The sequence below is a fragment of the Balaenoptera acutorostrata genome, chromosome 2 (assembly GCF_949987535.1).
Source record: "Balaenoptera acutorostrata chromosome 2, mBalAcu1.1, whole genome shotgun sequence".
Lineage (NCBI taxonomy): Eukaryota > Metazoa > Chordata > Mammalia > Artiodactyla > Balaenopteridae > Balaenoptera > Balaenoptera acutorostrata.
In genome coordinates, this window is record NC_080065.1 from 116,200,250 (window position 1) to 116,214,031 (window position 13,782).

At 38.1% G+C, this 13,782-nt stretch overlaps 1 protein-coding gene across 1 annotated transcript in view; it reads left to right on the forward strand.

Annotated features, from left to right (window-relative positions):
* The window catches only part of CHSY3 (chondroitin sulfate synthase 3), a 297,839-nt gene that overhangs the window by 229,091 nt on the left and 54,966 nt on the right, over positions 1-13,782 (forward strand). The gene's annotated exons all lie outside the window — the stretch shown is intronic.

Here is a 13,782-nt window from a genome sequence, read left to right on the forward strand (position 1 = left end):
AAGAATATATAATGGTGAAAAGACAGCTTCTTCAATAAGTGGTGCTGGGAATACTGGAGAGCTACATGTAAAAGAATGAAATTAGAACACTTCCTAACACCATACACAAAAATAAAACTCAAAATGGATTAAAGACCTAAATGTAAGGGCAGACACTATCAAACTTTTAGAGGAAAACTTAGGCAGAACACGCTATGACATAAATCACAACGAGATCCTTTTTGACCCACCTCCTAGAGAAATGGAAATAAAACAAAAATAAACAAATGGGACCCAATGAAACTTAAAATCTTTTGCACAGCAAAGGAAACCGTAAACAAGATGAAAATGTAGCCCTGAGAATGGGGGAAAATATTTGCAAATGAAGCAAATGACAAAAGATTAATCTCCAAAATTTATAAGCAGCTTATGCAGCTCAATATCAAAAAACAAACTACCCAATCCAAAAATGGGCAGAAGACCTACATAGACATTTCTCCAAAGAAGATATACAGATTGCCAACAAACCCATGAAAGGGTGCTCAACATCGCTAATCATTAGAGAAATGCAACTCAAAACCACAATGCGGTATCACCTCACACCGGTCAGAATGGCCATCATCAAAAAATCTACAAACAGTAAATGCTGGAGAGGGTGTGGAGAAAAGGGAACCCTCTTGCACTGTTGTTGGGAATGTAAATTGATACAGCCACTATGGAGAACAGTATGGAGGTTCCTTAAAAAACGGAAAGTTGAACTACCATATGACCCAGCAATCCCACTACTGGGCATATATCCTGAGAAACGCGTAATTCAAAGAGTCATGGGGACTTCCCTGGTGGCGCAGTGGTTAAGAATCTGCCTGCCAATGCAGGGGACACAGGTTCGAGCCCTGGTCCGGGAAGATCCCACATGCCGTGGAGCAACTAAACCCATGCACCACAACTACTGAGCCTGTGCTCTAGAGCCCGCAAGCCACAACTACTGAGCCTGTGTGCCACAACAATTGAAGCCTGGGTGCCTAGAGCCTGTGCCTTTCAACAAGAGAAGCCACCGCAACGAGAAGCCTACACAATGTAACGAAGAGTAGCCTCTGCTCGCCGCAACTAGAGAAAGCACACGCGCAGCAACAAAGACCCAATGCAGCCCCAAATAAATAAATAAATACATACATACATACATACATACATACATACATTTAAAAACAAAAGAGTCATGTACTACGATGTTCATTGCAGCACTCCTACAAGAGCCAAGACAGGGAAGCAACCTAAGTGTCCATCGACAGATGAATGGATAAAGAAGATGTGGCACATATATACAATGGAATATTACTCATTTTGAAATCATTAATTGCTATTAATACTCCTCTACTGATTTTTTTAAGATCTTTTATTGATGGTTTTAACTTAAAAAAAAAACCCGTATAATTCCATGTTTTGCTTGCAACATTTGTCTTCACACAGTTAGTGTCATATGTCAGTGTTTTAATGGTAAGGATAACTGTAGTATAGAGTTTCTTTAAAACAAAGTGAATAATTAAATTGCACAATCATCTCTGGTTTTATTTACTTAAGTGTTCTTTCACATTTTGTGGTTTTTTTCTTTCCCCTGATGAGATGTGGCATGTAGCTAAATATTCACAAGCTACAAAAGAGTAAACAACGAAAAGTATGTTTCTCTCTATCATCAGACCCTAAAGTCCATTCCCTGGAGTCACCCATTTCTGAATCTAATCTTTCCAGAAATATTCTTTGCATATAGATGTAGATAGGTATAGATATAGTCATAGATACACACACTTTTACATTTATATACATGTATGTACATACACTTGTATATATGTGGTCTCTTAGGCTGTAAATGTGAATATATTATATAAACACTCTCCTGTACTTCAGTTTTCTTTCACTCAGTAATATCTCTTAAAACATTGCACACTGACAAATACAGAGGCATTTCATCCCTTCTAAGGGCTGCAAAGTGAATTGCTGAATAGATGCTGAGATATGTCTTCGGAAAAGCAGACTAAGGAGCATTTTAGCTGTCTAGAATCAACTTTAAATTCCTTTTTCACATATTTTCATTTGTTTAACTTTGGAGCTCTTGCCAGTCATGTTCTTTCACGACTCTTCACACTTCCAAATTTGATTTTATTTGTTTGTTGCCATGATTTTTCTCCACCCCCTCATGTCACAATGAATTGGTTTCCCTGCATGTCAAAACTGTCACTGAAATGCTGTTTTGAAAGCTCGCAGGCTTTGCAAGTAGTTTTGAACTCATCACTCATTTCTCTGGAAATAGTGTTTCATGAGAGAGACCATGTCTTGATTATATATTTCCTAATAAAAGTAAAAGAGACAGAAGATTATGTTGCTGCCCTCATTAATCTTCAGACTCAGAAGAACTCAGAAAAATCCATTTTTATTTTGCTTATGTAATTGTTTAGAGGCCATATATTACCAATAGATCAAAATTAAGAACATTAATTTTTCTCTTGTTCCGAGAAACATTTATTGAAGGCCCTCCATTTCCTAAGCATTATGCCGTGTGTTAAGGATTCACTAAGAAAAGTTCTAGACCCCTGCCTTCCATAAAGCTAATGAAGGAGGCAAGAAAGTGGGTGAAAAATACTAGGACATGGTTTTGTATAATTGAGGTGTGTGTTGAATACTGTGGGAATCTGAAGAGGTATGTAACCAGGTAGGGGTCAGAGGAAGGCTTCACTAATTAGGCAATACTTGATCTGAATCTTAATGGCTGAGGAGTTTAAGCCAGATAGAGAAAGGATTGGGGAAGGAGTGATAAAAGAGGTAGAGAGGAAACGAAAGATTCAGGCAGAAGGAATTAATTCAGTCCAAAGCAAGAAATCGGATAATACATTTGGGAAGCTCTAAGTTTGGTATAACTGAAGTGTACTGCGCATGTGATGACTACAAAGAACCCCCCGCCCTCCAGGGACAGTCATGGATCCTCATGCCAAGGAGCTTTGAGCAGCTTAAATTTTCAGGCAGGGAGCAACATGAACAGATTTTTAACTCTGGCAGCTGTATGGCAGATGGACTTGAGAAAGATGAGAGTGGGCCATTTCAGAAGCTACTGAAATAGTCCAGGCCAGAGCTGATGAGACACAGACCTAAGCATTGGCAGCGATGATGGGGGAAAAAAAACGTTTGAGATTTATCTAGAAATTAGACAGATCTTAATTCACTCCTGCGTCATTCAGTAAGAACGTACTAGACCTACGGGCTAGTAGGTTCTGTCCTAAATACTGAGGATCGATGGAAGGTATGAAGAAAAGAGGCAAATTATCAAATAAGAGCACTAATATTTTCCATGCTGCATTTGGAAGTTTATACTAGTGCAATGAGGACAGAAAGAGAGAGTAATGATTTCTCTCTGGGGAACTGCCAGTCTCAACTCTGCTGGAGCCTTGCATGTGAACGGCATGGAAAGGAGTCAGGGAACAGATCCCAGAGGCCTTATATGCCTCATTAAGAGTTTGGACTTTATCCACTAGGCAAAGAAAGCAATTGATGAGTTTTAAGCCAGACATGCCCTTTAAAAAGTTTATTGTAAGAATCGTGTGGAAGACAAATTGGAGGTGGGCAACACCTGAGGCAGGAAGAACAGCAAAAAGGCCAGTTTAATATTATGGGAGAGGTGAGAATTACTAAAGTAATGGCAGGAATGGAGGGCAGGACACAGATAAGACAGTTGTTATGAGTTAGAATCCGTAATAGTCATGAATTAGAGGGGTGAGTGGAACAACAGAATTGAGGATGACTCCCAAATTGTGCAGTGATCAACTCGGTGAACAAGGCCAGGAGCCCCACAAAAGGGGCTGCATTCCTGGGAAATACGATATGTGAGATTTTGGTTCTGTTGAGTTTTAGGAACCTGTGCAAACATCAAGTGGAGAAGTCTAGTTGGTGGCTGAATATATGGGACTGACGGTGAGCAGTGTTGTCTGGTAAAAGATACAAAAAAGATCTGAGAGTTATTGTGAATTATTGTAGTTGGCCGTTGTAGCTATAAAGATGGATCACACTGTGCAGGAAGAGTGTGTAGATTGAGGCCACAAGAAGTTGGTGAACAAACTTCTAAGAAACTTCCCCATGATGGGCAAGGCCACTCGACCTCCCCCAAAAACCCCTCCAACTTCATGGCTTCAGCCTTGGAGATCTTTTTCTGTTTTTGGTGCTCCAACCTTGTTCCCACTCAGGGCCATTGAACTAACAGATTTTTTTTTTTTCTCCAGAAAATGTTTTGCTTAATGGCTCCTTCCTCAGAGAAGACATCTCTGACCACCCTGTATTACCCGCCCCCATTCACATCTCTGTCACCTTCCCCCTAGTTTATTATCTTCATGATATTGACTGATCACTTATTTAGTATCCTATTGCCTCTCTTAATTCTCTCCATCTTAAATCACCATGAAATAGGATCTTGCCTATCGATTTTGCCATGTACTTCCAGCCACAGATTTGTGCCTGAGATGTGATAGCTTGAGAAATATTTGAACTATGTAAGAATGCCAAATTCCTTACACCAGATATGGTTTTATTTATATATGTAAGATATGTAACTGTCAGCTTTATTCCTATTTTGACTAAATGTGCATTTGCAGAAAGACCATGACTTTTTTTTAAGTTCCTATATCTTGTATATGTTTTTGTCTTAACAACATATATTACTACAGTCTCTAACTTCAAATGTTTTTATAGTTAGATTTTATAATCTAAGTGGAGATTTTAATTGTCTTTAGACTCGAGTCAGAATCTCATTATTTGCAACAAATGAACCACAAAACTTTTGACAGTTCTTTTCCAAAAGTGATTAAATTTTATTTGGAGTATGTTTTCTATTTTTGTGTTATTTTGTGTACCAAAAATTTTTTTTAAAAACACTTATTTAAAATATAAGGTATGATGATAACACAAACATTTTTGGACTCATCATCCAACTCAAGAACCAGATCATCATCAATAAATGAATCTTTCTATTTCTCCCCTATCCTAAACCCCCTGCCTCAGCATAGTATCTACCATACTGGGTTGGAGCTCATCATTTTCCTGCTTTAAAAACAAAATTCTTTCATGTGAGTATGTATGCATGCCTAAAAACTGTATTAATTAATTTATTCATTAAGTAGTTATTGAATCAGTTATATCTATTGAGCTTTATAAAAGTGGTGCTACACTGTATAGAGTTCTCTCTGGCTTGCTTTTATTGATTAACATTACTTTTCTAAGATTCATTCATGTTATTTTGCATTATTATAGTTCATTCATTTTTACTGCTATATAACATTCCACTGTGTTAGTATACATAAGTTACTTATCTAGACTTCTGTTAATGGACTATTTTTTTTTTTTTTTTGGTTTCAGTTTTGGTTTTAAGGTTTTTACTATTACTGTTTTGCTATCACAACAGTATTGACATGGATGTTCTTGATAGCCTCCCTAGTGCAAGAGTTGTCTAGAGTCAAACTGTCTTTGTTGAATGATCAGTTTCATTTTTCTTTCTTTTTGTTGTTTTATTTTCAGTACTTCAAAGATTAACAATATTCTTTTGTAACAGAGAGGATTAAATTAATCTTTAAGAAAATGAAAAAGACATAAAAAAACCCAAGCCTAATTTTTGAATTAGGTTTATCATATGTAAATTTACTCTGTCAAATTATTAAAGTTGCAACTTATGTGCCTACCTTGTTGCAGACAGTAACAAAGTGTTTGAGGACCACACTTTGAGAAGCACTACCCTAGGGTATAATCTTAGAAGTAGAGTTGCCCTAGGGTTATAAATTACCAAGTGATGCCAAAGTGTTTCAAAGTGATTGTCTCAGTTTACACTCCTAGCAACAGTGTACAGGTCCCTCCATAGTCCAAATCAACACTAACACTTATCTTCTGGCTTTTTACTATTTGCCTGTTGGATAAAGGTTTTTTCATTAATGTAAAACTGTATTTCCCTGATTATTTATGAGGTTAGGCATCTTTTCACAATTAATCAGCCATTCATTGTCCTCTTGTGTGAAATGTCTGTGTCTTTTGCTTATTATTCTGTTGTTTGGGTTATACTTTTTGTGTATACTGTGTGCTAAACTTGTGTCAACTGTATGTATTGCAGTTATCTTCTCCCAGTTTGTGGCTTGCCTTTTCACTTTTTTTTTTTTAATTAATTAATTTATTTTTGGCTGCATTGGGTCTTTGTTGCTGTGCACAGGCTTTCTCTAGTTGCAGCGAGGGAGGCTGCTCTTCGTTGCGGTGTGCAGGCTTCTTATTGTGGTGGCTTCTCTTGTTGCAGGCCCTAGAGTGCGCGGGCTTCAGTAGTTGTGGCGCATGGACTCAGTAGTTGTGGCTCGCGGGGGTCTAGAGCACAGGCTCAGTAGTTGTGGCACACGGGCTTAGTTGCTCCGCGGCATGTGGGATCTTCCAGGACAGGGCTCGAACCCGTGTCTCCTGCATTGGCAGGTGGATTCTTAACCACTGCGCCACGAGGGAAGTCCGCCGTTTCACTTTTTTTTTTTTAATAGCTACATTATTTATTTATTTATTTATTTATTTTATTTTTTTAGCTGTGTTGGGTCTTCGTTTCGTGCGAGGGCTTTCTCTAGTTGCGGCAAGCGGGGGCCACTCTTCATCGTGGTGCAGGGACCACTCTTCATTGCGGTGCGCGGGCCTCTCACTATCGCGGCCCCTCCCATTGCGGGGCACAGGCTCCAGACACGCAGGCTCAGCAGTTGTGGCTCACGGGCCCAGTTGCTCCGCGGCATGTGGGATCCTCCCAGACCAGGGCTCGAACCCGTGTCCCCTGCATTAGCAGGCAGATTCTCAACCACTGCGCTACCAGGGAAGCCCCGCCTTTTCACTTTTAAAGGCAAGTTTTACTGCATCAAAAGACACTCATTATCATACTTTCAGCAAGTCCTCACTTTCTGTGAGAAAACGGAAGATATAGATGATATTGTAGCTATGTGATGGTAATTTCAGGCATATTTTTAAAATATTCAGGTAAGCAGAATAGTATTTTTTTCTGTTTAACAAATGAGGAAGTGTGGGCTCAGAGACAGAAAGAAGACAGAACTCAACTAATCTTTGAGATAGACAGATAGATAGATAGATAGATAAATTCCTATTAATTCCTTTGTTCAGTTGCACAATTCAAAATATCTGGGAAATAGATAATCCTACTGTCTCAGGTAATAGTGTGCAGATACACCACAAAATCTTAGGTAAGGACTGGCTAATACATTGTATAACCAGTAAACAAAGTGTTGGAATTCCCATGGAGACATCAGTCTTCAAGACTTAGATATGAAAAGAAGGTATGAGAGTAGGCTGTAGGACCAGTAATAAAGTGGGGTTTTTTCCCCTTTATCTTTTTTTGTTGTTGAATTTTTAAATTTTATTTTATTTTATTTTATTTATTTATTTATTTATTTATTTAATAAATTTATTTATTTATTTATTTAATAAATTTATTTATTTATTTTTGGCTGTGTTGGGTCTTCGTTTCTGTGCGAGGGCTTTCTCCAGCTGTGGCAAGCGGGGGCCACTCTTCATCGCGGTGCGCGGGCCTCTCACTATCGCGGCCTCTCCTGTTGCGGAGCACAGGCTCCAGACGCGCAGGCTCAGTAGTTGTGGCTCACGGGCTTAGTTGCTCCGCGGCATGTGGGATCCTCCCAGACCAGGGCTCGAACCCGTGTCCCCCGCATTGGCAGGCGGACTCCCAACCACTGCGCCACCAGAGAAGCCCTATTTATTTTTTTATACAGCAGGTTCTTATTAGTTACCCATTTTATACATATTAGTGTATATATGTCAATCCCAGTCTCTCCTTTATCTTTGATGAAAATTTTCCTTTCCAATTGACAAAATGTTTTTTTTCTTTCTAAACTTTCCTAACATTTCCTCCTTCAAAGACAAGACGTTAGAACAGAAAAACAAACAAACACATAGAATGTGAAATATGGTCTCTGAAAGACAGCAGCAACAGAATATCATTAAAATTGTTTATTAGAAACTCTTTTAATATGGGCATCCTTTTGAAGAGTCTCACTCATCACACTGGGCACGGGTTTGGTCTTTTCCTGGGAGAGAGTTTCCATGTGATGGGCTGTGATAAAGCACCAATCACAAAGAGCAGATGCATTCCAGACGCGGTAAAACATTTTCATATTGTGCTGGAGAGAATTAGATTTGCATAGCTACATATTTTGTTAAGGTACATTTGTTTTTCTTGAAACTCTGCTTCTCCACACTTAGAAAATATATTAAATGCTTACATTCAAGCTTCATCTTAATAACTGATGATCTGTATAACATATAGTATTCTGTGTGAGGGAAATAAGCTTTGAGATTTTAAAGTAATCCATAAGTATATGTGAATTTTGAGGCAAAACTAAGCCAAACAACTGAAATTACCTGGAGCAACATGTAAAAAATGTTGTCAGGGTAGTTAATATAGATTTCTTTAATAAAATCTGGTCAGTCTTCAGCAATACTTATTAAGCTACCCTGTCAATATGACTTTGGGGTATCTGCTATAGACACAAAGGAGACATACACTTTAGCCCATAAAGCTTAACTTATATATGAAGAGAAAAAATAAAATGGAAACTATTTATTGCATTTTGAATTTTCTGTTTCTTTCACTGAACAAAAAGTATTCCAGAGTAAAAGTTATAATTGATATTCACAGAGTATTTTCATAGGGATTATTTTCAAAGACAAGAATATATTTGTATTTAAAAAGCCACTCTGATTAAAAGAAGATTTATTATTTTTGGTGATCCTAGCATATGCCTAAAGGAAGCTTGATATAGCCCTGGTTTGACACTTAACTGATACATAAGTGGTAGGTATCTTTATGATTAATCACCTAAGAGTTTGTTCCAGGGATATTTTTCCCCCACTGGGGTACTTGTACCTTATAATGGGAAGATGAAAATGTATTGTCTCTGAATTAAAAACTTTATTTCAGTGCCCAAAGCATAATAAGCCTCAAGAGGCCTAGTATGCCTTCAAACTCAGGGTTTTTAATATTCCACTGCCTCCAAACAATACTCAATATTTAAAACTGTTATCTAGGACTTCCCTGGTGGCACAGTGGTTAAGAATCTGCCTGCCAATGCAGGGGACACGGGTTCGAGCCCTGGTCCGGGAAGATCCCACATGCCACCAAACAACTAAGCCCATGCGCCACAACTACTGAGCCTGTGCTCTAGAGCCCGCAAGCCACAACTACCGAGCCTGAGTGCCACAACTACTGAAGCCCGCAGGCCTAGAGCCTGTGCTTCACAACAAGAGAAGCCACCGCAATGAGAAGCCCGTGCACCGCAACAAAGAGTAGTCCCCGCTTGCCGCAACTAGAGAAAGCCTGCATGCAGCTATGAAGACCCAATGCAGACAAAAAATTAATTAATTAAAAAAAATAAAATAAAACTGTTACCTAACCTTCATTCTTTCTGCATTTTTCCTTATACACGTCCTTTATCCAGCCTCTACTCTTAAGAGAAAACAGGGAAAAACCATTGTTCTTAATATAGTGTATCCTAGTATTTAAAAATCATAGACATTTAGGGCTGAAAGGAAAATTAGAATCTAGTTGTTCCTATAGACCCTGATGGCACACATCCAGGGATGGAAAAATTGTATCTTGTGGTTTCTTATTATTTAAAATACCCCAAATATGTCTCCCTACAACTCTTCCCTGTTATCGGCCCTCTGGGACCACATAGACAAAGTAAATTCTTCTTCTAACAGTTCTTCAGATATGCAAAGATCTAAGTCTCTAATTTCTAAGTTTTCTCTTTTCCAACTAAATATCCCACCCCGTATTCTCAGTATTTTTGCTTGGTTTTGAATCCTTTCACCACCCTGACCCTTTTCCTTAAAGCACTTTATTATATGGGTCAAAAACTTAAATGCCAACAGGAATCAGGCAGTTAAGGTGAATGTGTGAATTTGACTGAAGATATATCAGAAATGTTGCACATTAAACATTTAGGAATGGTCTTCTCTTCCCTTAAGAGATATATTCTTTCTGTGTCTGTCTGTCTGTCTCTCTCTCTCTCTCTCTAGCATGTAGCTAAATCAATCATTTGTTTTCCCACTTTTAGTAGAGACAGAGGTAGAAGAATATACGAACTTTCCACTTAAATCTTCCATATGGAAAAAAGCAACAGTACAAACAGGATGACCATGGTCATTGACATTTGGCTGCAGTTGAGGGAGACAGTAGATCATGCAGCAATGGTAACATCTGGAGAGAGAAATTACACACAACCTGAAGAATCGAGGGCTGCTCATCTCTGGTAGAGGATTGCCATGTGGCAACATGGACCCAGCATACGTTATAGCTTCCACCTTCAGGCCAGCCTGGAAATCCAATTTTTGATTTTTGTTTGTTTGGGGCTTTTTTTTTTATGTGAAATTTTCTAATTTTTAAATGTTAGTAGTGAATCTTTTAAAAAGAGAAAGAAACGTCTCTGTGCATCAGCACTGTGCTGGCCAAACAAAATACGTAAATACATCTGTAGGCCAGACATGGCAGGTTTGTTACTCCTGCTTACCAGTCACTGCTGCAGATGTTGTTTTTCAGAATTGAAGCTCATTTGGCCGAAGTGTGGAGCCAAAGAGGCACAGCTGGGCTGAGAAGGCTGTGTGAGGGCTGAGCCAGCCCCAGGTGCCAGGGCATATCTAGATGAGCCAAGGGCAGCATCTCCTTAGGAGTCTAGTGGCAGGCTGTGGCCAGAGGTAGACATAGGCTGTCAGCAGCAGCCAGGAAGTCTCTCACCTACCTAAAGGTAGGCAGGCTTTACCTCAAAAGCTGGTAGAACAAGCAAGGGAGGACTCTGTGCACACAGGGGCACTGGTAGTGGGCATAGCTTAGAGGTAGGGAATTCAGAGGCAGCCAGCCAGGCAGAGATCCTGAAATGGGAACCCATTTACATGGCAGAAGGCGGGATATAGGGAAGAAGGCAAGACAGAGGGCAGATACTGGAAGAAGAGAAGGCAGCAAGGCTGACTTGATGATGAACTATTAGCCTAGAGTCTCTTACATTCTTTATGCCCAGAAATAGGATTTGTCCAGAGCTGAGAATGAGGCTGAACCCATGATGGGTAGGAGATGAGGGATGGTGTGAGGGTGATGGAGTGGGAGGGGGGAAAAGCAGGAATGTGGTAAAATTAAAAAAAAAATAGGTACATTATCACACAGGTAATTTATTCTTTACCTAAAAACCCTAGGGACTAAAGATTAGTTGAAATGCACAAATAGATGATATAGATATAGATAGATCTTCCCTTTTGTTCAATTAGAGAAATGATGAAACTATCAAAGGAAAACATCCAAAATATTGATTCAGCCAAGACTCACTCTCTCTCTCTCTCTCTCTCTCTCTCTCTCTCTGTATACATATATATATATATATATATATATATATATATATATATGCTATTAGTCCAGCATCAAGTCAACCTTGCTGCCTGCTCATATGTGTGCGTGTATATATATATTAGAGAGATACATAATGTATAGTATAGATAATATGTATAATCTCCCTAGCCTATATATTTTCATTTAAAATAGCCTATACACATAAAATATTCCTAAAGCAGAATTTCTTGAAGAGAAATCTTTGTATGCAATATTTCCAGAACGCCTTCTTATTCTTTCTCTCTTGACTAATCTTTTTTTTTTTTTTAATTAAAATGAGAACTTCATAAGGAAAACAGAGATCCTGGAGAGGGATGGGCATTTGGAAAGGAATCCTGGATCAAGGACCTCTATTGTAGCTATAATTCCAAAATTTTCCTCAAACAGCCATTAATCTTTTCCTTAGGAAGTCAAGTCAGCAGGGTTGTCACTGTAGCTATTTTTGAATGGAATATGCTTCAAAAACTCTATAGGGTGAATTATGTGCAATTATCTGTTCTCCAGAGATAGACAGAAAGGGGTCTTGAGAACTTTTATGTTTAATAATCACTTTCATCTACCCACATGGATTTGAACTAAAATATGATAACTGAAAGAGTTAACTGATTTTATAATTACAACATTGATAATCTTCCTAAGATTCTGAAATCAACTATATGAAAAGAAAAGGAAAATAGCCTAGTAGAAAGTCTGAAGGGCCATATCACATCACTGAGTTTGCCTCTATATACCTAGTCTGGTATGGTGCACGGTGTGTATTGGTGCTTAATTAATATTTGTCAAATGAGTGAATTTTCACAGTATGGAAAGTGGTTTACAGTCTTCTAAGAGAAGGATAAATGAAAGTTCCCTCTTAATTTGTGCTTGTGAAAGATGCATTTTTGTTAAGAATGATGATAAATAACAGGTTGAGATTTTGTTTTATGGTGAAAAACTTTCCAAGGTTAGCATTTATGTTATTTTTACTTGCAGATCCAAAATGGGTAGACTAATCCATATTAAAATATAACCTGTTAAATCATAGTCCTAAATCAGCACCCTTTTTAAAAACTATCTTTTGAGGAGTAATCATATGTAATAGATATGTTCCAATTTGGCTCCATTTCATAATCGCTGGCCAAGATAATGTAACAGAGATAATAGAGACCACATAGAGAATAAACCCTTAATCTAATTTAGCAGTCAGCAAGATATTGCTAAAATAGTCATGAAGTATGAGATGAGGATATATTAACTCAAGAGCTCATACAGTTCCTGTTGGAACTGAATCTCTTTCGTTCAAGTAGAGCAGTAATGAGACTATCAAAAGAAATCTATCCAAAACAGTGATTCCGCCAAGGCTAGTCATCAGTTGGCTCAAGAAGGTGCCTTGGGCAAGACACGTGGAAACCAACCTTGAAGAGAGAAGCAGAGATAACAACAGGTGATGATTTTTCCCACTTTCTGAAGTTCAGAAGCTCAGAGTGAGCTGTGTGGGCTCTGTCATTCTTTGGCAGGACGCTGAAGTCTTTGTGTGAGGTCAGAATGAATGTGACAGCCTTACATCTTGAACTGAAGCCTAAAAAGCTGGTCAGGCAAAAAGCTGTCAACCGTAATAGATAAGAGCAACACTTTGTTAGAAAATCTACACAAAAACAGTTTTTTAGAATAGGATCCTCTTTATTTTGAGTTTAAGAGGTTTTCTTCTGTTCTGCTAATGGGAACATGTGGCTGCCTTCTGATTTTTTACAGCAGAATATCAAAACCATGCAGTTCTACTTGAGTATTATACGTTTGAAATACAGCAAAGAATACTCACAATAATCATTAGGGGTATCATCATAATAGATGCTGACTATTGTGGAGCAACTGGAAGCAAAAGATAATATTTTAAAGATTCTATATTACTAGAATGCTTAATACTGTGATTTTATTTTTTAATTTATTGGAGTATAGTTGATTTACAATGTTGTGTTAGTTTCAGATGTACAGCAAAGTGATTCAGTTATACATATACATATATTCATTCTTTTTCAGATTCTTTACCCATATAGGTTATTACAGAATATTGAGTAGAGTTCCCTGTGCTATACAGTAGGTCTTTGTTCATTATCTATTTTATATATAGTAGTGTGTATGTTAATCCCAAATTCCTATTTTATTCCTCCCCTACCCCACATTTCTCCTTTGGTAACCATAGGTTTGTTTTCAAAATCTGTGTGTCTGTTTTTGTAAATAAGCTCATTTGTATCATTTCAAAATTAGATTCCACATATGAGTGATATCATATGATATTTGTCTTTTTCTAACTTCCTTCGCTCAGTATGATAATCTCTAGGTCCATCCATGTTGCTACAAATGGCATTATTTTGTTCTTT